A 24,515-nucleotide genomic window follows, 5' to 3' on the forward strand; every position below is an offset into this window, starting at 1 on the left:
AAATGAAGGGGCCAGATTTACCCAACATAGTCCATTAGCCCCAAATCTCCAATAATCCTGTAATTAGGCACTGAGTAGCTAGAGAGAGGAAGAGTCTAGTGTAGCTGCCTACAAATTCAAAGACTCAGCATAAGTCTTTCTCTGTATAAGGTTATGGGATAGGCACCTATGTGCAAGCCTCTACTTTAAGGAGTCTACAATGTAATAGATTGTAAGCAGGCGCCCCTCACTTTCTGGACATACTTGACATAGAAAACAGGAAATATTTCAAGTTGTGGTAGGGGTCTTCTATCAAATGAACTAGGATGTTTGTTTTGGAGTGGTAACTAAAAGGGAGAAGTGAGTAGAGCCAGAAAGCCAATTTCTACAATAATAACAACATTGCAAGGACAAACAATTTTGACAGACTTAAGCTCTCTGACCAATGCAATGACCAACAGTTACTCCAGAGGACTGAAGATGAAGCATACCTCCTGACGGAGACATATGTGATGGGCTCAAGGAACAGAATAAGATATGTATTTTTGTACATGAACATTATGGAATTTTTTTTTTTTGCTTGACAATGTCTGTTGGTTGCAAGGCTTTTGGTTTTTTTTTCTCTTTTAAATGGAGGTAGAGGTGGGAGGGAAAGAAAATAAATGTTTGCCAACTGAAAAATATATTAAGATATAAAATGAAGTATAAGTACTTCTGGTGCTAAAATGGGAGAGTAAGGAAGGAACCCTTTGAAGCCCTCCCAAATTCCCTTCCAGACAACTAGAAAATGACCTCAGAATTGGTCTAAGAGCAAGGAAGCAGCTTAACAGAGCAGCAGGACAGATCTGTCTCAATGGGATGGGAGCAGCCAGCCTGGGGCAATTCATCATGAAGGCCCCACCCTCCTACAAACCAGACATCCCTTAGGCAAGAAAGCAGTTTATGCCCCATAAGCAAGGTCCCATCCCAGCAATGCCACCCTTAGCACAAGCCACCAGCAAGGCCAACATGGAGACCCCACTCCTGGGGCTTGCCAGCAGAGACCTGTTAAAATATCAACCCACAAGCAGGGTCCCAACCCTGGCGCAGACCAACAACAAGATGCCTCCTCCAGGGCCAGCCACCAGAAAGATTCTGTTACCATAGCATCCTATACCATAGCAAGACCTCCTCCCCTAGATCTGGAGCAGCTAACGCCCACACCCAGAGAAGATCAAAATCGAGGCCCTACTCCCAAGTACAAGACAGAAGGAAAGCCTACCCTCCAATGAAAGCAAGCAGGTAAGCCCTAAAGCCCAGTGAAAAACCAGCAGTAAGATCCTGAACTCAGCACAATAAGCTTGGGACAGGGCAGGAACTCTTACATAAAAACACTAAGTAAAAATTAAAAGCAGAAAAAAAATGAGCAAAAAACAAAAACAAGAACTTGTCAGAAAGTTACTATGGTGACAGGGAGAAGCAAGGCATAAACTCAGAAGAGTATACTAGTATCAAAATGGCTACATGGGAAGGCTCAAAGAAAGATGTAATTTGGTTTCTGGCCCAAAAAAATCCTAGAAGAGCTTAAAAAAGATTTTAAAAAGCAAATTAGAGAAGTAGAAGAAAAACTGAGAAAAGACAGTGATGCAAGAGAATCATGAAAAAAAGAGTTCACAGTATGGAAAAATATAATCAAAAATTTATCAAATAAAATTAATGAAAGCAGAAATCCAAAACTTCACTGAAGAAAACAATTCCTTTAAAATTAGAATCGAGCAAGTTAATGACATCATGAGATGTCAAGATACAAGAAAATCAAAAAAGTAAAAAAAAGAGAAATTTCTCATTGTAAAAACTTACCTAGAAAATAGATCCAGGAGAAGGAATATAAGCATTATCGGACTACCTGAAAGCTATGATTTTTAAGAAAAGCCTGGACAAAATCTTTCAAGAAATTATCAAAGAAAACTGTTCTGATATATGAGAATGAGAGAGCAAAATAGAAATTGAAAGTACCCACCAATAACCGCCTGAAAGAGATCCCAAAATGAAAACTCTCAGGAACATCATAGCCAAATTCCAGAGCTCACAGATCAAGGAAAAAAGTACTGCAAGCAGTCAAAAAGAAATAATTCAAATAGTGTTAAGCTACAATCAGGATTACATAGGATTTGGCAACTTCTACCTTAAAGAACTGCAGGACTTGGAATATGATATAGCAGAAGACAAAGGATTTAGGATTACAACTAAGAATCACTTACCCAGTAAAATTGAGTATAATCTTTCAGGGGAAAAAGTGGACATTTAATGAAAGAGAGGACTTTCAGGCAATCCTAATTAAAAGACCAGAGCTCAATAAAAAATTTGACCTCCAAATAAAAGACTCAAGGGCAACATAAAAAAGTAAAGAAATAAGAAAGAGAAAACATAAAAAATTCAATAAGGTTAAAATGTTTATATTTATATATGTCAAGATAATGTTTGTAACTTAAGAATTTTATTACTATAAGAGCAATTAAAAGGAGTATGTATAGGCAGAGGGTATGGATATAAAGTGACTTTGATGGGATGATACACATATGTAAAAAACAAACAAAATAAAGGAGTAAGAAAGAAATTGCACTGAAAAGGAGGGGGGGAACTGAATGGGATAAATTATCCCTCATAGAAAAGGAGCTACTGTACTGGAGAAGATGAGAGGTAGGGGTGGGCAAAACTGAAACCTTACTGTCATCAAAACTGGCTCAAAGAGGAAATAACATACACACTCATTTGAATGCAGAAATCTATCTTAACCTATAAGGAACTAAAAAGAGAAAGGGACAATAGAATGGGACTGATAAAAAGGAGGGTAAATTATGGAAGGCAGTGATCAGAAGTAAGACACTTGCGAAGGAAAAGGTGGGTGGTAAGAGAGAGATGAGGATAAACAAAGGGAAAATAGCATGGAAGGAAATGCACAGTTAGTAACCATAACTACAAATGTGAACAAAGTGGATAGCAGAGTAGATTAAAAAACAGAATCCTACAATAAATTGTTTATGAGAAACACATCTAAAGCAGAGAAATACACAGGGGTAAAGACAAGGGGATGCAAGAGAATTTATTATACTGCAGTTGAAGCAAAGAAAGCAGGGGTTGCAATTATGTCCTCAGACAAAAAAGCAGAAGCAAAAACAGATCTAATTAAAAGAGATAAGGAAGAAACTATATCTTCCTGAAAGGTACCATAAGACAATGAATGCAAAAATACTAAACATATTATGCACCAAATGGTATAGCATCTGAATTTTTGAAGAAGTTGAATGAGTTACAGGGGGAAATAGATAATAAAACTATACTAGTGGGAGACTTCAACTTTCCCCTCTGAGAAATCTAACCAAAAAATAAACAAGAAAGAAGTTAAAGAGGTAAATAAAATTCTTGAGCATTTAGATAAGATAGATCTCTGGAGAAAACTGGGAATAAAAAAGAATACTGTCTCAGCAGTATATGACACCTACAAAAAAATGATCATGTATTGGAACATTAAAAACCTAACAATCAAATGCAGAAATAGTAAACACATACTTTTTAGATCATAATGCAATAAAAATTCTATTCAATAATGGACAAGAGGTTAAAAATTAATTGGAAGTTAAACAATCTAATCCTAAAAAATAAGTGGGTCAAAGAACAAATCATAGAAATAATTGATAATTTCATTAAAGAAAATGATGAGGCAACCTACTAAAATTTATGGGATGCTGCCAAAACAGTACTTAGGGGAAAATTTATATCTATAATTGCTTACATGAATAAATAGAGAAAAAAAGCAGATCAATGAATTATTGGGCATGCAGCTAAAAAAACTAGAAAAAGAACAAATTAAAAATCCCCAATTAAGCACCAAATTAGAAATCCTAAAAATCAAAGGAGAGATTAAAACCAAGTTACTAGTATCAAAAATGAAAGGGGTGACTTCATCACCAACGAAGAAGAAATGAAGAAAACTCCTTAGGAGCTATTTTGCCCAAGTATATGCCAATAAATTTGACAATCCAAATGAAATGGATGAATATCTACAAAAATATAAATAACCCAGATTAACAAAAGAAAAAATAAAATGCTTAAAAACCCAGTCTTTAAAAAAGAAATTGAACAAACCATCAATGAACTTCTAAGAAAAGCTCCCCAGGACCAGATAGATTCACAAGTGAATTCTACCAAATATTTAAAGAGCAATTAATTCCAATACTATATAAACTATTTAGAAAAATAGGCAAAGGAGTTCAATGAAATTCCTTTTATGACACAAATATGGTGCTGATATCTAAATCAGGAAAAGCGAAAACAGAAAGAAAATTAGAGACCAATTTCACTAATGAATATTGGATGCAAAATTTTTAAATAAAATACTAGCAAAGAGATGACAGCAATATATCAAAAACTTAATACACTGTGACCAGGTGGGATTTATACCAAGAAATGTAAGGCTGATTCAATATTAGGAAAACTATCAATATAACTGACCATATCAGTAACAAAACCAATAGAAATCATATGATTATCTCAATAGATGCAGAAAAAGCCTTTGACAAAATACAGCACCCAATCTTATTAAAAACACTACAGAGCATAGGAATAAATGGAGCTTACCTTAAAATGGTAAGTAATATTTACCTAAAAATATCAGCAAGCATTATAATAGGGATAAGCTAAAAGCCTTCCCAATACAATCAGGTGTGCAGCAATGATGCCCATTATCACCTCTATTTTTCAATACTCTACTAGAAACGTTAGCTATAGCAGTAAGAGAAGAAAAAGAAATCAAAGGAATTCAAATAGGCAATGAGGAAACAAAACTATCATTCTTTGCAGGTGATATGATGTTATACTTAGAAAATCCGAGAGAATCAACTAAAAATCCTTCGAAATTATTAAAAACTTTAGAAAAGTGGCAGGATACAAGATAAACCCATGTAAATCATCAGCATTTCTTTACATTACCAACAAAGTCCAACAGCAAGAGTCAGAAAGAGAAATTCCATTTAAAATTACTGTATACAATGTAAAATACTTGGAAGCCTAACTGCCAAGACAAACTTAGGAACTATATGAACACAACTATAAAACACTTTTCACACAAAAGAAGTCAGATCTAAACAACTGGAAAAATATTAATTGCTTGTAGGTATGTTGAGCCAATATAATAAAAATGACAATTCTACCTAAATCAATCTATTCATTCAGTGCCATTATTTATAGAAAACAATAACAAAATTCATCTGGAAGAACAAAAGCTCAAGAATATCAAAGGAACCAATGAAAACAAAATGCAAAAAAAGGTAGTCTAGCCCTACCAGATCTCAAACTGAATTATAAAGTGATAATTAATCAAAACAATCTGGGACTGGTTAAGAAATAGTACATATAAAGAAAGCAAAAATAAACTGGATTTAATTCATTAATTAATTTAATTAATAACTAACTGTAATTCTTTAGACTTTCTGATCTTTGTACAATAAAAGATCAGGGTACTCAGAATACTTTTTATGGTTTTGTAACTTGAATATAGAGTGGTAGAAAGTTCTTGATGCTCCAAACCTTTTAGAAAAATGTTTCTAAAAGTCTTTGGTCCACTTTCCCATAATGTAAACATAATTAATTTCTTAAAAAAAATGCTTTTAATTCTTATAGGACCTCAGGGGCACCACTCTACACAAAAATTCTCCCTGAATACTACTGTAAATGAAGAAAAAACATTCCAAGTGAGGATTAATTTTTTTTAGGGTTCTGATCAATTGAGATTCCAGTTATTCTGGTATGTGTGTATTTATGACTAGCTGTTTTATTCACACCAACATTCAAATTAGGATGGTACAACTATGGAAGCAATGGATTTAGGGCTAAAAAGCTGAGATGTTTTATGTCATCATCTGTCATCCATCACCTGCAGTGTGTGAGGTGATGTCCTTGGCAGGGATCCACAACTTATTAATGGAGTTTTGTTTTCTGGCAATGTTGAGATCAGGAGTAAGGCAAAGCTTGGAGGGCACTGGTCTGCCAGCTAGGTTCCCCTTCCACTATGAGGGCACACAGCCCTGAAGGAGGTTAGGTAAGAAGGCCACAGTGGGGTAGATGGCTGTCAGGTAAGGCTTCCAGACACTTCCTGTCCCAGGCCTTGGTGCTGGTTGTCCACCCCCACCCCTCCCCATTCAAATGCCCTCCACTTTTGCCCCTACTTTTCCTGATCCCCCAAGAAGCTAGGATGCTCCATGGCCCCAAACATGATGTATATATTCTGTTTAGGCTGATACGTATAAATCAAAAGAGATAATATGCAAATCACTTTGCAAACAACTATTAAAATACTTTCATTATGGTGTTGTCTTCATTAGATTCTGACCCCACCCCCAAGGGCAAGAAGGGTTTCACTTCCCTAGTACCTAGAATATGGGAGGGGAATGAATAAATGCCTGTTGATTAGCTGGGGACTCGTGCCATCTCTTTGAACTCTCCCAGAACAACTAATGAACCCAACAGACTCAGATCATCAGAGGAACAGATAGATAAGCCTCAGAAACTTGGCCATGGGACACTATGACTAGTTTTTTATCTTTAAAAAACAACTTTAAGAGCTGCCTTTTCCTTTCCCAAGATGTTTTATGAAAACCATCCACAGAAAGAACCTTCACCACAGCTATGCCTAACAGTTAGATCTGCCCAATGATAGGTTGGGCTTTCTTGGAAACATGTTAGGTTCTCCTTCTTTGGAGGACCTCAAGCAGATGCTAGATGACCACTTGGCAAATGTGAAAATGTTTTTCCATTAGGTAAAAGGCTTTACTAATGTAATTCTGTGCTGGGGAAATCAATCTGAGAAATGCTACCTCTGAATCTATGAAGATACTAAGGTTTATCCAAAGTTAAAACTTGAACCAATAAAACCAACCTCTGTTTAGCAATTTAGCCTTCAAAAATAAACACAGCTACAAAAACGCCAAGTCATTAGTAAGCCCAGACTGGAGAAGGCAGGATGGTAAGAGAATTGCATTTTGAATACGGAACCAGAAGACCTGGATTCAAATCCTGACTCTGTTACTTACTATTTGCATGACCTTAGACAAGTCACTTAACTTCTAGATGGTCACTAAAGACCCTTGAAGCTTTAAATATATAATCCTGGAGGAAAAAGAGGCACTCATCATGTCAGGCAGCCAAACAAAACCATGGAGAATAATCTAGTATATAAGAGCCAAGCAAATATTTTGCCCTTGCTCCAGAGATCAGCAAGAAGACAGGAGCAGATGCAACTGATGCCTCTTTGTTCAAGGAGAAAGAGGATGGCTAGTCCTGAGTGCAGATTGTGAACAGTAGAGTAGCCCAGATTTCACAGGTTACAACCAGAGATAGTGAATTGCTTCTCACAGAGAAGTCTTTATTCATTCACTCAACAAATATTTATGAAGCGTCTACAAGGTAGACAACACTGCACGAGAGTGCTAAAGCAGATGCAGGAATAAATAGAAGTTTACAATCTATTAGAGGCAGTAAAACACACATACAGATCATTAACTTTATTATTGTTGTTGTTAACACAGTAATGATGATCTCAGTGTGTTTTATCAGTCCGAATAGATTAGAAACTCCTTTACAGAAAAACTTTATCATAACAATAAACCTTGGTGTCAAGATCTAAAGTTTATAAAGCACTTCCCGGGCATTATTTTATTTGCAATTATAAATTACAGTATGCTACATGCCTAAAAGAAGAACAGCTGCCAACTGACAAGAGGAAGGGCAGATCCCAACTCTGCCTCATGAGGAGAAAACACATGCAGGCAGTAGCCTTTGAACTGGGTCATCAACAAGTGAGAATGGGGGAAGATTCTGAGAGAAGCACATTAACATCTCAAGACGTCAGGGAATATGCATCAACAGGTCCCACCACTCAAGTTAAAAACAAACAAAAATAAAGTTCAATTTTCCCCCTAGCAACCACTTAAGATGTCATTATGGATGGTCACTAGATCACCTAACAAGCTATTACCAGCTTTCAACATGGGATCACAAATCTAGAGTCAGGTCCATAACCTACCTAGTTCAAATCCAGCAGATGAGCAAAGTGAAGGCCAGAGAATGGCAATGACTCACCCAAGAGTCCACAGATAGCTAAGTGGTAGAGCTGGGATTTGAACCCAACGAGCCAGCATGATAAAGCAGAAAGAGTCCTGGATTTGGAATCAGTGGACTTGGGTTTAAATCTCAGCTCTGTTATCTGTTTGACCTTGGGAAGATTATTTAACCTCTTGGGCTCTCAGTTTCATCATGTGTAAAATGAAGGACTTGGAACAGACGACCTTTAAAGTTCTGTTCCTATTCAGCATTCTTTAAAATCAACCTGAAACAAGTTATTATTATTATCTAAAATGTAACAATGTGGATAGGAAAAGGAGTCCAAGTATACTTTGTTGCCATAAATATGAAAAGAAACTCAAAATTTTAGCAAGGTGAATTGGAGTGCCTCTGTATAAGCAAGAATCCTTCCAAACAGTATTGTATGTATCTCCCTTTTGTAATGAAAGGGGGCTGTTCAAGCACGTGCCTCCTATCCAAGTGTTTCCATCAGCAGCAGAACTTCTGCTTGAGTTGTTCTTCGACAATATGAATTGCACAGTCTACAGTTCTCCCTTGAATTTTCTGGACCACTTCTTTTGCCCCACAGGAAGACAGTTCCCAAAGCAGATCCAGTGAATATTTGCTCTTTATTGAGCAAATCTGAATTATTCAAGCATCAAGCAAAAGAAAGAAAAATACTAGAACCTGCATGTTCAAAAATATTTATAGCAGCTTTTTGTGATGGCAAGGAATTGGATCAGTTCCTCAAATGGTTGAACAAGTTGTACTATATGGATGCAATGGAATACTGTAAGAAATAACGAGTAGATGGAATTCCGAAAAAACTGGAAAGACTTACATTAACTGATGCAAAGTAAAGTGAGCAGAACCAGGAGAACATTGTACAGAGTACAGAGTAACAGTAACATTGTATAATAATCAACTATGACTGACTTGGCTCTTTGCATCAATATAGCATCAAGACAATTCCAAAAGATTCATAATAGAAAATGCTATCCACATCCAGAGAAAGAACTGATAAAGTCTGAATGCAGATCAAAGCATTACTATTTTCACTTTATTTTTTCCTTTTGTTCTGTTTTTTCCTTTTACAACATGACTAATATGGAAATATGTTTTACATGATTGCACATGCATAACCTGTATCAAACTGCTTACCATCTTAGGGAGGAGGGAGGGGAAAGAAGGTGAAAATTTGAAACTCAAAATTTTATTTCAAAAAAATGAATGTTGGGGGAGGAGCCAAGATGGCAGAGTAGAAAGATACACATATGCTAGCTCCTAACCTACAGCCCATAAAATACCTGTAAAGAACTCCCGACAAATTCTGGAGCAGCAGAAGCCACAGAACAATGGAGGGGAGGAGATTTCTGTTCCAGAGAGACCTGAAAAACTGACACGAAAAGTCCGTCGCACACCAGACCCAGAGGAGAGCCCAGCCCTGCCTTGGCTGTATAGCACTGAGAGGAGCAGATCCGAGCAGGCTTCAGGGGCACAATCTTTAGCAGCAGTGCAGGTCCCTCCACCCACAGGCACCAAGGGTCAGTGAGAGGGTCTTTTCAGCTTGCCCAGAGGGGAGCGGGGTGTCTCCATAACTCAGGACCCCTCGGGAGGCAGCAGTGGAGACAGCAGCAGACAGGGGCTCCCAAAGCAGGCAGGAGTCCGGATCCATTGTTGAATGTCTCTGCATAAACCCCCTGAGGGAACTGAGCCCTGTGCGGTGGCCCTGCCCCCACCTGAGCAGCTGAACTTAATCTCACACTGAAGAGCAGCCCCGCCCCTGCCAAAAACCCTGAGGCTGGGAAGCAGCATTTGAATCTCAGCCCCCAAGCTGGCTGGGCGGATCTGGAGGCAAAGTGGGTGTGGAGAGGAAACTCAGAAGTCAAGTAACTGGCTGGGAAAATGCCCAGAAAAGGGAAAAAAAATAAGACCATAGAAGGTTACTTTCTTGGTGAACAGATATCTCCTCCCATCCTTTCTGATGCGGAAGAACAATGCTTACCATCAGGGAAAGACATAGAAGTCAAGGCTTCTGTATCCCAAACATCCAAAATAAATATTCAATGGGCTCAGGCCAAGGAAGAGCTCAAAAAGGATTTTGAAAATCAAGTTAGAGAGGTGGAGGAAAAACTGGGAAGAGAAATGAGAGAGATGCAAGAAAAGCACGAAAAGCAGGTCAACACCTTGCTAAAGGAGACCCCAAAAAATGCTGAAGAAAATAACACCTTGAAAAATAGGCTAACTCAATTGGCAAAAGAGGTTCAAAAAGCCAATGAGGAGAAGAATGCTTTCAAAAGCAGAATTAGCCAAATGGAAAAGGAGGTCCAAATGCTCACTGAAGAAAATAGTTCTTTCAAAATTAGAATGGAGCAGATGGAGGCTAATGACTTTATGAGAAACCAAGAAAGCACAAAACAAAACCAAAAGAATGAAAAAATGGAAGATAATGTGAAATATCTCATTGGAAAAACAATTGACCTGGAAAATAGATCCAGGAGAGACAATTTAAAAATTATGGGACTACCTGAAAGCCATGATCAAAAAAAGAGCCTAGATATCATCTTTCATGAAATTATCAAGGAAAACTGCCCTGATATTCTAGAACCAGAGGGCAAAATAAGTATTCAAGGAATCCACAGATCACCACCTGAAAGAGATCCAAAAAGAGAAACTCCTAGGAACGTTGTGGCCAAATTCCAGAGTTCCCTGGTCAAGGAGAAAATATTGCAAGCAGCTAGAAAGAAACAATGCAAGTATTGTGGAAATACAATCAGGATAACACAAGATCTAGCAGCTTCTACATTAAGGGACTGAAGGGCGTGGAATATGATATTCCAAAAGTCAAAGGAACTAGGACTAAAACCAAGAATCACCTACCCAGCAAAACTGACTATAATACTTCAGGGGAAAAAATGGTCTTTCAATGAAATAGAGGACTTTCAAGCATTCTTGATGAAAAGACCAGAGCTGAAAAGAAAATTTGACCTTCAAACACAAGAATGAAGAGAAGCATGAAAAGGTAAACAGCAAAGAGAAGTCATAAGGGACTTACAAAAGTTGAACTGTTTACATTCCTACATGGAAAGACAATATTTGTAACTCTTGAAACTTTTCAGTATCTGGGTACTGGGTGGGATTACACATACACACACATGCACATGCACATGCACACACATAGAGACAGAGTGCACAGAGTGAATTGAAGAGGATGGGATCATATCTTAAAAAAATGAAATCAAACAGTGAGAGAGAAATATATTGGGAGGAGAAAATGAGAAATGGAATGGGGCAAATTATCTCTCATAAAAGAGGCAGGCAAAAGACTTTTTAGTGGAGGGAAAAAGAAGGGATGTTGAGAGAAAAACATGAAGTTTACTCTCATCACATTTGACTAAAGGAAGGAATAAAATGCATACTCATTTTGGTATGAAAACCTATCTTACAATACAGGAAAGTGGGGGAGAAGGGGATAAGCAGGGTGGGGGGGATGATGGAAGGGAGGGCAATGGGAGGAGGGAGCAATTTGAAGTCAACACTCTTGGGGAGGGACAGGATCAAAAGAGAGAATAGAAGCAATGGGGGGTAGGATAGGATGGAGGGAAATATAGTTAGTCTTACACAACACAGCTATCATGGAAGTCATTTGCAAAATTACACAGATATGGCCTATATTGAATTGCTTGCCTTCCCAAAGGAAATGGGTGGGGAGGGAGGGATGAAAAGAAGTTGGAACTCAAAGTTTTAGGAACAAGTGTTGAATACTGTTCTTGCTACTAGGAAATAAGAAATACAGGTAAAGGGGTATAGAAAGTTATTTGGCCCAACAGGACAGAGGAGAGGATGGAGACAAGGGCAGAGAGGAATGATGGAGGAGAGAGCGGAGTGGTGATGGGGGCAATTGGAATGCTCGGTGTTTTGGGGTGGGGGGAGGGGACAAGGGGGGAGAAAATTTGGAGCCCAAAAATTCTGTGTAAATGAATGTTAAAAGTTAAATAAATTAATTAATTAAAAAAGAAAGAAAGAAAGAAAGACAAACTCAAAAAAAAAAATTTCCTTTTTGTGTTGAGGGAAACTGTTCTCCTCCCTGCCCCACTTTATAACCTCGGCATCATTCTTGACTTGTACCTATTCTTCATACTCTATATCCAGTTAATTACTAAGCTTTATTCATTCCTGCCTCTACAACGTCTCTCTCATCTGCATTTTTCTCTCCATTCACAAGGTAACTAGCCTAGTTCAGACCTATATTGAATTGCTTGTCCTCCAAAGGGAAGGGGTGGAGAGGGAGGGAGGTAAAGAAGTTGGAACGCAAAGTGTTAGGATCAACTGTAATGTTCTTACCACTAGGAAATAAGAAATACAGGTAACGGGGTATATAAAGTTATCTTGCCCTACAGGACAAAAGAGAAGATGGGGATAAGGGGAAGGGAGGGATGTTAGATGAGAGGGCAGATTGGTGATAGTGGCAATTAGAATGCTCAGTGTTTTGGGGTGGGGGGAGGGGAGAAATGGGGAGAAAATTTGGAACCCAAAATTTTATGGAAATGAATGTTAAAAGTTAAATAAATTAATATAAAAAAAGAATGAAGGGCCACACAAATTTTTTAAAAAACTGAACGTTAAAAAATTGTCTTTACATGTAATTGGAAAAATTTAAATTCTATTTAAAAGAAAAAAAACTGCAGAATCATAAGTAAATGGTACCAATATATCCAGAATTATAGAAGACAAAAGATAGGGATGTAAAGAATTTGTGTAAATAGATTGCCCCAAAAAGAACAAAAAAGACAGTTCAAGAATTCATAACTAAATTGTTATGAATTGTTAAATGATCATGAATAGTTAAAACAAGTATCATGCAAGTCAGTCAGTAAGCATGTATTAAGTGCTTACTACATGCTAGAAACTATGTTAAGTGCTGAGTGCCTCTTGCTAATGATTAAAGAAGAGTTGATTTTTTTTCTGTAAACCAAAATTTAGTAACATGCTATATGGAAGCCTTTTTTGCTAAAGATTATCTCATTTTCTCCAAATGCCTGCAGTGTGTACTTGATATAAGAACTAGAAAGTTTTTTTAGTGTTTCAATTGTAATAAAATTTCAATAAGATAACTGAACAGGGTAGAGGAGAGAGTGAGGGTATGTGTGTGTGTGTGTGTGTGTGTGTGTGTGTGTGTGTGTGTGAGATTTAGTTTTGCTAAATACTCCCTTTACAGGTAATCTAAGTTAAGAATATAAACCAGATTGCAGGGAAGAATGCTTAAAATATTGAAGAAAGCACTTCAGGCACATGCTTACATGTAAACAATGAGCATACCAATTACAAATCATTTTATCTATTCAGGAAGGCAGCTCTGACAGGACACAAATTGTCCAGATGACCAGGAGCAAAAAGACCTAGAGTGAGATTTTGCCTCCTAGCTACCCTGGGATCACGCATGGGTAAGCAAGGCAGCTTTACAAATTCAGGAAATACTCTTCGACCCTGGAGAGTACCACAGGACAGAGGTCAGCTCAGCAGCTCTGGGTTTTAAGAAGGGGGCAAAAAGATGGATTCCTTAAATTATGGGGTGGTGATTCTGCAAATTCCAGAATGCTTTTGTTAAAGGAACTGGTTGTAAGAATTTAGAAAGCTCCACTCTGGCTGAGCAGAGCCACAGTCATAGATTTAGATCTGAAAGGGACCCTAGAGGCTTTCTAGTTGGACCCTGTCACATTCTACTTTGAGGAACTGGGGCCCAGAGAGCTTAAGAAAGCAAGGTCACATAGGGAGTAAATCTCTGACTCCAAAGAAAGTCCTCTTGTCCAATAAGACAAACCTCATTTTCTTTCTGAGAGAAAGCGCCCCGACTTGTATAGTTCAGGGAAATATGATATGACATAGTATCACTGGCTTACAATGTGGCATTTGGAAAAGTCTCCTAAATACCTTTATAGAAAAGAGAGCTGTATGGGCTAGATGAGAGTATGGTTAGTAGATTTTTAATTGGTTTAGGGTACAGATCCCAAGAATGGTGATTAATGGATCAATGTCAAGCAATATCAAGAAACATCTCTACTGTGCTGTCACAAGACTGTCCATGACCTCATTTTCTCAACATTTTGAGCTATGACTTAAATAAAGGCATAGATCAAGCTATCAACCAATATTTATTAAGCACCTTCTGTGTGCAAAAAGCATGCCCATACAACGTTTTACTAACAGAAAGCTGGGAGTAATAACGAACATGTAAAATGACAGAAGGAGAATCTCAGGGTGAATGTCAGGCCAAATCGAGTAAGATGGAGCTTATTTTATCTTACCAGCTTTGCCATACCCAGAAGATGGTAGGCTCCAAATGGCAGTGTGCATAGGGTCATATTTAGAGCCTTGGAGATTTAGGCCCCTAAAAGGGACCTGAGAAGTTGTCAAGTTCAACCCCTCATTTTACAAATGAGACAAGCTAAGGCTCAGAGAGGTTACAAGATTCATCCAGACTCACTCAACCACCTCTTCTAGTTTCAGGGGCATAGACCCAGAATGTGGATTGGTCAACTTCCTGGGAAAATGCTCCTGCCAGCTGCAAGGCAGTACACCCAGGGCTCTACAGTTTATTGTTATGTGATTCTGACCTACTACTCTGTGCCTAGGATCCCAGAGGAAGTCTCAAAGGCACCTGTGAAACCATATCTTCCCACTGTTCTAGAAGGAGGGGATGTCCCTGAAAATAAAAGGCCCTTAACACTATTAGCTTTCTCCCAAGCTGATATAGAAGTGAAAACGGGAAAACCCTTGACATTTGTAACAATATTAGGAACCACACTGCAAAGTGACTGAAGAAATGATTAGCTTGTGGCAGGGAAGTCTCTTTAGTGCCAACCATGATGTACATGGCTGTCTATCAGGAATCCAGGGCCTCCTGGAAGCAGGCATCTCCCCATCTGTCCATTAGCTGTCACCAGGAACAGAGACATTCAAAGTGGATCACATTTCAAAAACCAGCTAATTTACTTCCCTTTGGAAATCTCCCCTGTGGCTGAGCTCTCCTGACTGGTGGGTGACTGAAAATTCTAAGCCATTATACCTAGCCAGTCCTACACCATGCTTCATAAACTGCCTTCTAGGCAACCACCAGGATACCAGAGGGACATCTTACCATCTCTGTCCTGCATCTTTGACCTTCCTCAACCTTTCATTCTTATTTTGGGACCAGTAGTTTGGTGAAGCACATGAACTCCCTATCAGAATAATGTTTTTAAATAATCAAAGGAGGTGCTCCACTTTAGATAAGGCAGAGGCTCTTATAACCTGGAGTCTGTGAAATTTAAAAATTTATTTTGATAAGTGTATTTCTAGACAATTCATTTCCTTTGTATTTCCATCCATTTAATAGCTTCACCAGATTGTCAGAGAGGCTCAGGACATAAAAAAGGGTTAAAAATTCTTACATTAGAGGTTAGTAAAAATTAGTACATTAGTACAAATTAGTATGTACATTTTTTCCTGTAAAAGTTCAGAGACCCCCCCTGAAATCCACCCTCAGACCACCAAGAATTTCTGCTTCTTGGTTACCAGGCCCCTGAATGTGCTACATCCCCTTCTTAAAATATAGCCTCCCTGAGAGCAGGGATGGTTTCACTTTTGTATTTGCATCCCCAATAATTAGAAGCACCACAGCAGACTATTTTAATAAATGCTTGCTTACTTGATTTACTCACTGTATTTGAATGGTTCATTTGGTTGTCCCTCCAATAGATTCAGACCATGAACCATCACACTTTCTCTTCGGGTGCCAAGCATTAGACCGACTGCATTTGGCTGCCTTTGGTTCTTCTGGCTGGTTCCTCCTGGAATCTCCATTGTAAGGAGGAGGCCCAGGCCAGTTGTGTTCTATTCCTGTTTTGTTTTCATTCTTCTTCAGTCTGTACTCTGGACTCCCTAGACTTTCTCTACTATGCCACTGAAACCTCTTCACCCTGGAAGTTCCCTCCCCCCTGGACTTCACACCTGGGGTGGGTAACCTTGGCCCTGTGACCTCTCCCTCATGGGCTGGTTTCTCTTGCACAGACTTTTTAAGGAAGCATTTCTTCATTCCTCTCCAGGCTGCCCTCCAGCCTTTCTCAGTCATTTCTCCCGCCATCCCCTTCCAGCTTCCTTTTATGTGTCATCTTTCCCACTAGAATATCAGCTTCTTGAGGCCAGGATCTGTTTTTATTTCTGCTTAGAGCTTAGCACAATGCCCCACACACAGTAAGTGCTTAATAAGTACTTGCTGACTAGACTAGGTTGCTTCCATTTAGTTGTCTGTCTAGGGACTGTTCCTGCCTTGGGTTCCCCCATTTCTCTAAACACTCAGGTTACTACTTCTTGAGGGCAGAGTCTGTGTCTTAGGGCCTAAGAATAAGGCTACCCTTCCTCTCCCCTAATGATGGGGTTCAGACTCTGGGAGCCTCCTTGAGCTCCCCTTGAATCTTCCCACTTAATTTGGTCTTTCTTACTCAAATCTAATCTTCCCATTTGTTCCAGCAGTCTCAGGAAGCCCATGGGCTTTTTGTTATCCTGGTGCTCAGGTCTCTGTTGCACTCCCCACCCTAGATCCCATCAAAACCCCATTCCCCAGACTGCTAACCACTCCCATTCATTCCCATACTATCCCCATCAAGACCCCGGGATTGTCCCACCTGCTTCCAACCCAAGCCTTCCATTGTCTGATATCTCCTGATTGCCTCTAGCTGTTTCCAACCCTGGGCCAGTCATCCCCTTCTTGGACTTTGTCTCAAGACCCTCCCTAAAACCCTCCTCCCATCACCCTAGACTAACAGACCACCCCCCAGATCCCTCCTATAGTCTTTTCTGTATTTAAATTCCAGCTCACATCCATGAAGGTGCTCAGATTCAATCCAGCTCAGACTCTTTCTAGCTGAGATTCTATCTGGCCAGCTTGTGAATACAACCATTACAAATGTTTAGGCTCCTTAAGAGCCAATCCAAGGTGGTGAATCTTTAATAAACTTTGTTTTCTTTGGCTTTAAGAAGGCTTGAGTCGAATTCATTCGAGCAGGACCCCATGTGTCGGTATTTTGGGGTCCCCAGCACCCCTAAACCTCATCACTCCCACCCCATAGTGCCTAGCACAGAAGTTTGCAGAGTAAGGTGAGCACTGGCCAGGAGCCAGAAGCCCTTTCTCTACATCCATTCTTTGCAGCTTACTAGTCATGTGACTTACTCCACCTCTTCTAGCTTCAGTATCTTTACCTGTAAAATGGGAATGAAAATAATGCTTTATAATGCCTACCTAACAACGTCCTCGCATGCTTGGGAAACCTTAAAGCCCTACCTAAAAACAAGCTATTCAACAAATATTTATGGTTGGATTTCACCCGTTTTGACATTCTAAGTGTAAAAATAATTGTGCTTTCATTCTTTTGCCTCTGAGACATCATTAAATATAGGAAGAAGAGAGAGGTGCAGCCGTAGATGAGGATTTCATTAAAGAAGCCACTGGAGGAATTACCAGAACTGAAAACTATGAGCCTATCTAGTGCCTTCCCTCCCATTTATCCTGGATAGAGCTGGCTCTGTATACATTTGTTTGCATGGTATCTCCCTATTAGACAGAAAACTTCTTGGGAGCAGGTACCCCTTTGTACCTCCTGGTGTCCCTAGTGCTAAGCACAGTGCCTGGCACATTGATTCTTACAAAAAAGACCTTCTTGGTTCATATCAGAGCTTGGGCACAGTAGATGGGCACAAGCTAAGAGATCAGATTTCCCTGACCAGTTCTGTCTTTGTTTTTCTTTAAAAGCAGAGGGCTTTAGTTACAGAAGAAGCCTAGGCTAGGTGTGGCCTGGGAATGAAACAAAAGCCTGGAACTGAAAGTTTGAATTTGTGGCCCCCTCAGAGAGCATGGCTGCTGGTTTCCTGATCTATAAAATGAGGTTAAACGCCTCTCCTCCCCACCACCACACCCATGCTGCCCTACCCCTGGCCACACACACATGCTAATAAAAAAAAAAAAAAGCCACTGACAAGAAATAAAAGTCACCACAAGGTAAGCTAGAAACATGAAGAGTGGGTTCAAGTACCCATACGACCAGAATAGCCTCAGGGTTAGGTTGCAGGTCCCTAAGTAACCAGAAAAACCAGGTTAAAACAACCCCTCCCTGAGCTGTGGGTCTCCAAACATCTGTAATCTATTCAAAAGAGTAATAGTCAAGGCTTTAGCAGGAGGCTTTTGTTTCTATCACTTTGAAAGTGGAGAAGGAGGAGGAGGTGGAGGAAGCGGTGGTGGCGGCGAGTGGCGGCAGCAGCAGCACCACTGGAGCCTTTGGAGGCTTTGCTTATAGCCAGCAGTCGGCGCTCTCCAAGGGTTACCTTTAGTAACAAGAAGCCTGATCCCCAACATGGCCAGGTCAACTTTTTACAAATGATTTCCGCTCTTTGGCACCTTGAACTCCAGCAAAACCAGCCAAGGGAGCAAGACACAAGGGACAGCAGCTGCCAGGGGAAGGGTCTTCCTCCTACTGGCGGGACATACACAGAACTTCTCAGAGTGAGAAGATAACTCTCCCAGACATAGGGGAACTCAGCCTTGACTGAATTCTTACAATGGCCATCATAGATAGGATGCTGACCTTGGAGTCAGGAAAGCCTTGCTGTGCGACTAATGGACCCCTAAAAGGAAAAGACCACGCTTTCGAAAGCAACCCAGTCCCTGAATTTTCCCAGACATTTCAGCAGCCTAGATCACTGGTGCCTCTGCCCCAAAGCATTTGGCCTAGCCCAGCCCACCTACTTCACCTAATTATTTGACATTCCTTTCACAGTCATTCATAGCTCACCCCTCCCCCCCCCCCCAGCCTCCCACTACTTGCATATATGACCAGACTTTAATCCCATCTAGATCACCTAATTAGCCTACTTAGTCCTTTCCCTGTTAGTACCAGGCCCAGCCAGACCTCTTATCACTACTTAATCCCATCCAGATCCTTTGTATATAGCATCAATCTCATCCCAATTAGGCATTACAATAAACCTGGTGACTTGACTGGAAGGTTTGAGTGGGTGAATTCATTCCAAACAGACAATACCCTGTACCTGACATTTCAGGGTTCCCAGCAACCCCCAACCACATCACAACCCTTGGGAATCCCAAACCTCTCTGTCTCAAGATTTCTCATCTGTAAAATGGGAGACCACTTCTAGTACACTTAGAATTATGAGGTTCAAATAAAACTGTGCAAACCTCAGAGTTCTATAAATGGTGGGTGCTGTTGTTGTCATTATTATTAGTTATTATTCAAGGTTTCTGAGCTCCTATTCTATTCCTCAAAAGCCAGAGTAGTCAACTCGGAGCCCTAGGGCTGCATGTGGCTCAGGAAATAACCAGGGAAGGACAAACTGTATGAAATCATTAAAATCACTATATCCTTTGAAGAGCAGAAAACAATAATATAACTGAAGAACTCCAATCAACCTAAAACAAACATTTTGGTAAACTAAAAAAATTTTTTAAAAAATGTTTGTCAATGAAACCAATGAGATCTGGTTCTTCTGGTGATCAGGCAGGCCACTCTTCAGAGGAGCTGAAATTACAGTCATTTTAAGCACTCACATTACTAGGGCTAGGCTCTAGGTGAGGTGTGAGAACACAAGGCAGACCAAGTTACTTCCTATTTGGATTTAACATTCTAAGAATGATTGATGGATTTTTTGTCCTTGGGGAGAAGAAGAGAGAAGGGGAAAGGAGGTGGGGGGGGGGAGAGTAAAGGGGAAGCAAAAGGGGAAAAAATGGGAGAAAAAAGGAGGGGGAGAAACAAAATTAGATTTCTTATTGCAATTAGAAGAGAAATAAATTCCAACAAATATATGTTGGAAGCCAATGCTGGGCAGAGAACCTCAGAAAAAGGACACAATAAGACAGGTTCCTGCCCTCCAGGAGTTCACATCCTGGTTGAATACCTCTACCATATGTATTGAAAAGCAAAGCAACATTCCCACAATCGGATAACATGTATCTGGGATCTCACCCTGTCTATGCCTTCCCATACATCTTTCATGGGGACCTGCTAAAATCTTAGGGTCTTCCTCCAGAAAAGAGGTTCTCAAGTTGGGGTCCAGAGACTTTTTTACAAAGGTCTGCAATGTCAAAACTTTTTATAATAATGAGATGTTTTCATTTCCATAACTCACACAAAAACCACTTGGGGTGGGGGAGTCCTCAACAGTTTTTAATATTGTAAAGGAGTTTTGAAACTGACAAGTTAGAGAAATGTTTCTCTGGACATCTTGATCTTTTTGTACACCTGTGGAACACACTGACTTGTCCATCTTCTTATCTGTTGCACACATGACACTCGTGGCAGACTGGACAGAGAGCTGGCCTGGAAGCTAGGCAGATCTGGCTTCAAATCCAGCCTCTGATATACACTGGCTTGGTGACCCTGGGCACTGCTCCCAGGGGACTCTCTAGAAGGTCTCTAAGTTTCAAAGAAGGTGCCCATCTGTCATTTGAAGTTACTTATACCTGAGAAATCCCAGGACTGGTCCCTTTCCCCATTCTGATGTCAATGTATTAGAAGGAGTGAGATCCGTGAGACTATTAGGGTAGCTTATGGCTCCTTAGGCAGTCAGCTCCCTATAACTGGAAGTGAGTGAACCAAGGCCACACAAACCTTCCTTGGGTTCTGGGTATGATTTGGGCTTGATGACTTCTGAGCTCTCTCCTAACTTCAGGATTGTGGGATTTGTTAATAAAAGTTATTTCTCTTCTTCATGAGAACAACCCAGGGACATCAGAATTTTGTCCTGACATCCACAGACCCTCTTGTGACATCTTTTGCAGTCAGTTTTTTTGAGCTGTCCATCTCTTATGGCTTTTTCCTCTTTGTATCAGAGGGTGGTAAAAGGAAGGAGGAGGGTATGGAGGGCAGGTTCAGTGCTATGCACCCACGGATCAGGTCTGTCAGGGCACGTTCCTTGAACAGACTGTGGATTGGCAACAAGTCATGTCAGGACCGAACAGAATGAAGAGAACAGTCTGAATTCTATTTGGAAAACTGTGCAATGTCTTTGATGTCCCCAAGTTCCTCCCTGAAATGAAGATTTATGTTTTTGACATCAGGGTTTTTCTGGTGCCAGTCTCTGGCTACAGAGGGAGGGCAGGGAATAACCAGTTAGAATTGCCTACTATGTGTGCTAGGCACTTCTACAAACATCTCTTTAGAGACTCAAAAGAACTCTGAGGAAGGTGCTCTTATTATCCCCATTTTACAGCTGAGGAAACTGAGGCAAACAGGTTAAATGATTTGTCCAGGGTCACACAGAGATTAAACTGCCTGATGCTGGATTTGAACTCAGGTCTCCCTGACTCCAAGTGTAGGGCTCTATCCCAGGGGTTCTTAACCCAGATTTTAAGACCTTTTTTTCTTAAAATTTAGTAACTCATTTCCATCTAATTAGCTTCTTTTAAAGTCCTACTTATTTTATGCATTTAAGAACATTATTCTGTAAAGGGTTCTATAGGCTTCAGAAGAAATCCTGCTCCTCTAGATCAGTGATGTCAAATTCGAATAAAAATGATGCCAGTAAACCACACATAAGGATCCCTGCCAGTCACATAGTGACTTAGAAAACCATGTATTAACTTCATCTGTGTTCAACAGTAATAGTAGTTAGGTATTATGGTGCATAGAGTGCCAGGCCTAGAGTCAGGAGGACCTGTGTTCAAATCCAACCTCCGATACTTACTATCTGTGTGACCGTAGGCAAGTCACTTAACCCTGTTTGCTTCAGTTTCCTCATTTGCAAAATGAGCTAGAGAAGGAAAAGGCAAACCACTCTGGTATCTTTACCAAGAAAAATCTCCAATGGGTCACTAAGAGCTGGACAGGACTAAACAACAACAAATGTTCTATTGTACTTTTATTTATTTTGCTAACTATGTTCCAATTACATTTTAATCTGGTTGGCCACATTCAGTAGTGTCCTGCTTGCTCTAACCCACCTAGGTGCCGAGCTCATATTGCCTGTCCAACACTTTGTACCACTGCACTCCATCCATCCCCCTTCCCCCCACCCCCACACTGCTTGTTTCTTAACCAAGTCCAAATATTTACTTGCTCTGAGCCCGTTCCTAGTGGTAACCATGTGTACCGCAGCCCCCACAGCATGAAGCCCCCAAGATAGAAGGGAGTCTGTATATTTTCTTGATAAGGAACAGGATCAGAGAAACCTGAGGTGGCCTGCCCAAATCTCCTCCATCCAGGACTTGATGCCACATCTTCTGACTCTTTGCTAATGTTCGGGTTCTAGGTCGTCAAATGTTCTAAAGTACCTGACAGAGGGGTTGTTGAAGAGGAAAAACAAGTGTATCTTAGCAGTCGGTTCTGGCTGATGTGGCTACCTTTTCTCCCAGGTTACTCATTGACTAATCAGGCTTAGTCAATCAGTCTTTTTTCTGGGCGGTATTGATCAGAATGGAATAAAACATCCCATGGTGAAACTGTGAGTCACAGGACCTCATTCTTGGGATCCCACTTAAAAACAAAACTTTGTTTACTTCATCAATGGCCTGATCCATTGCCAAGATTTTTTTCTTTTAGTTTTTCACTGAAACAAATTTCCAGCCCCCAGCTATGTCCTTCAAAGATTTTAACCCTTTCAGCATTACTACACATATTTTGATAGCCCAGAGTTTTAGATTAGCCATGATTTCAGGATGGTGAGGCATATGCTATAGAGATGTAGAGCCAGAAGACTGGGCCTTTTAGTGCAAGTTCTGCCGCTAACTAGCTGTGAGATGTCGGGCAAGTCACTCAGTTTGTCCAACTGTGAAATAACACTAATGCCTACCTGTTAATGGGCTATTGAGGCCCTCTAATAAGGTCATGACACATCTCCCTCCCTCCAAAAAACTCTAATGGCTCCCAATGACCTCTATGATCAAATGTAAAGTCCTTTGTTTGACAATTACAGCCCTTCGAAAAAATGGCCTCTTCCTACCTTTCCAGGCTGAGATCCATCACCACTGATCTTGTTCCTTGCACATAAGGTCCTCCATCTCCTGACTCGGTGCCTTTTCATTGGTTTCCCCCCATACCTAGAATTCTTCTCCCTCCTCATTATGACCTCCTGGCTTCCTTCAAGACTCAGCTCAGGTGTCATGTTCTGCAGGTCTTTTCTGTTCTCCCTCTAGAGAATTCTTCTTCCCTCCAAGATTACCTCCCATTTATACCATAGGAATTTCTTGGGGGTAGGACTCCTTTTTGCCTTTCTTTGTAACCTCAGTACTTAGCACAGTTCTGCAAAGTTTCTAAGTTTATAGGCATATCAAAAATGATTGTATACTTTTTATATCAAATCAAGCATTTAATAAGCACCTACTAGGTCAGGCAGGGCAGTTAGGTGGTGCAGTGGATAGAGCACCAATGCAGGAGTCAGAAGGACCTGAGTTCAAATCTCACCTCAGACACTTGACACCCGCTAGCTGTGTGACCTTGGACAAGTCACTTAACCCCAATTGCCTCATCCTGGGTCATCTCCAGTCATCCTGATGAATATCTGGTCACTGGAGTCAGATTCTCCCCACTGGAGAAGTGAGGTTGGTGACCTGCATGGCCCTCCCTCATTCAAAACAAAGTCAAGTGCAAGTCATGTCATCATTTCTCTGATGGCATGGTCTTCTTTGGCACCGAAGGGGAACACACACTTAGCACAGTGCCTGGAATATAGCACTTGCTTAATTGTGCTTGTGGACTGACGGACTATAAAGGGTAGTAGACAAGGTGGTTTTGGTACCATGTTTGCATTTTAGCTAAAAAACGGCTTAGAATAATGAGTCAGGATAAAGAAAATCACCCTTACCAAAAAATGTGAATATAAAGTGTTGGTTTGAAAGAATATTTCCTGTAGAAATATGAGTATGAGTTGAGAGACAGAACAGAGCAGTGGAAGACCAGCTTTGAAGTCCGAGACCTGGGAGCTCAAATTGCGCTTCTGATACATATTGCCACCTATAGGATGCTAGACAAACCAACTAATCTCTCAGGGCTCCCAGGTAACTTTCCAAGGCTATAAATTACAGGACCAGGAGGTTTTTACACTAGGAGTCCCCTATCTTGATGAAATTACATCACACAAATATTATTTAGAAACAATTTTCTGAATCCTTACCAATTCAACTAGCCAGTTCAGCTCTAGAAACAGCTCTAGAGCCAGCACCAGTACCCTGTCCCAGTCATGTAAATCCTGGTGATCACTGGCATTTTCAAAATGCATTTCTGGAATGTAAGGACCTGCTAATGCATCCTCCTATGCTTCAAGACTTACGCATTTAAATTTGTTAAACTATTAACAGATCAAATTTCAGCCTGGGAAGCTTGACACTCCATTTTGAATTTTTGTGTAGTTAGGTAAATCTGCTGAGCCAACCCAATTCTTAAGTTTTCCCATGGATT

The 24,515-nt window shown here is 40.3% G+C and overlaps 1 protein-coding gene across 5 annotated transcripts in view; it reads right to left on the bottom strand.

Moving 5' to 3' along the window:
* Positions 1-24,515, bottom strand: part of NMT2 (N-myristoyltransferase 2) — a 90,373-nt gene that overhangs the window by 55,518 nt on the left and 10,340 nt on the right. The window contains exon 1 of one of the 5 annotated variants that reach the window (XM_072651611.1): positions 15,777-16,202. The exons of 3 other annotated variants lie outside the window; for them this stretch is intronic. The gene's annotated coding sequence lies outside the window, so the exon portion shown is untranslated. Of the gene's footprint in view, positions 1-15,763; positions 16,203-24,515 lie in introns of those variants that run through there. One more of the 5 variants, XM_072651610.1, reaches the window with a different exon arrangement.

Source organism: Notamacropus eugenii, chromosome 3 (genome assembly GCF_028372415.1).
Source record: "Notamacropus eugenii isolate mMacEug1 chromosome 3, mMacEug1.pri_v2, whole genome shotgun sequence".
NCBI classification, from domain to species: Eukaryota; Metazoa; Chordata; class Mammalia; order Diprotodontia; family Macropodidae; genus Notamacropus; species Notamacropus eugenii.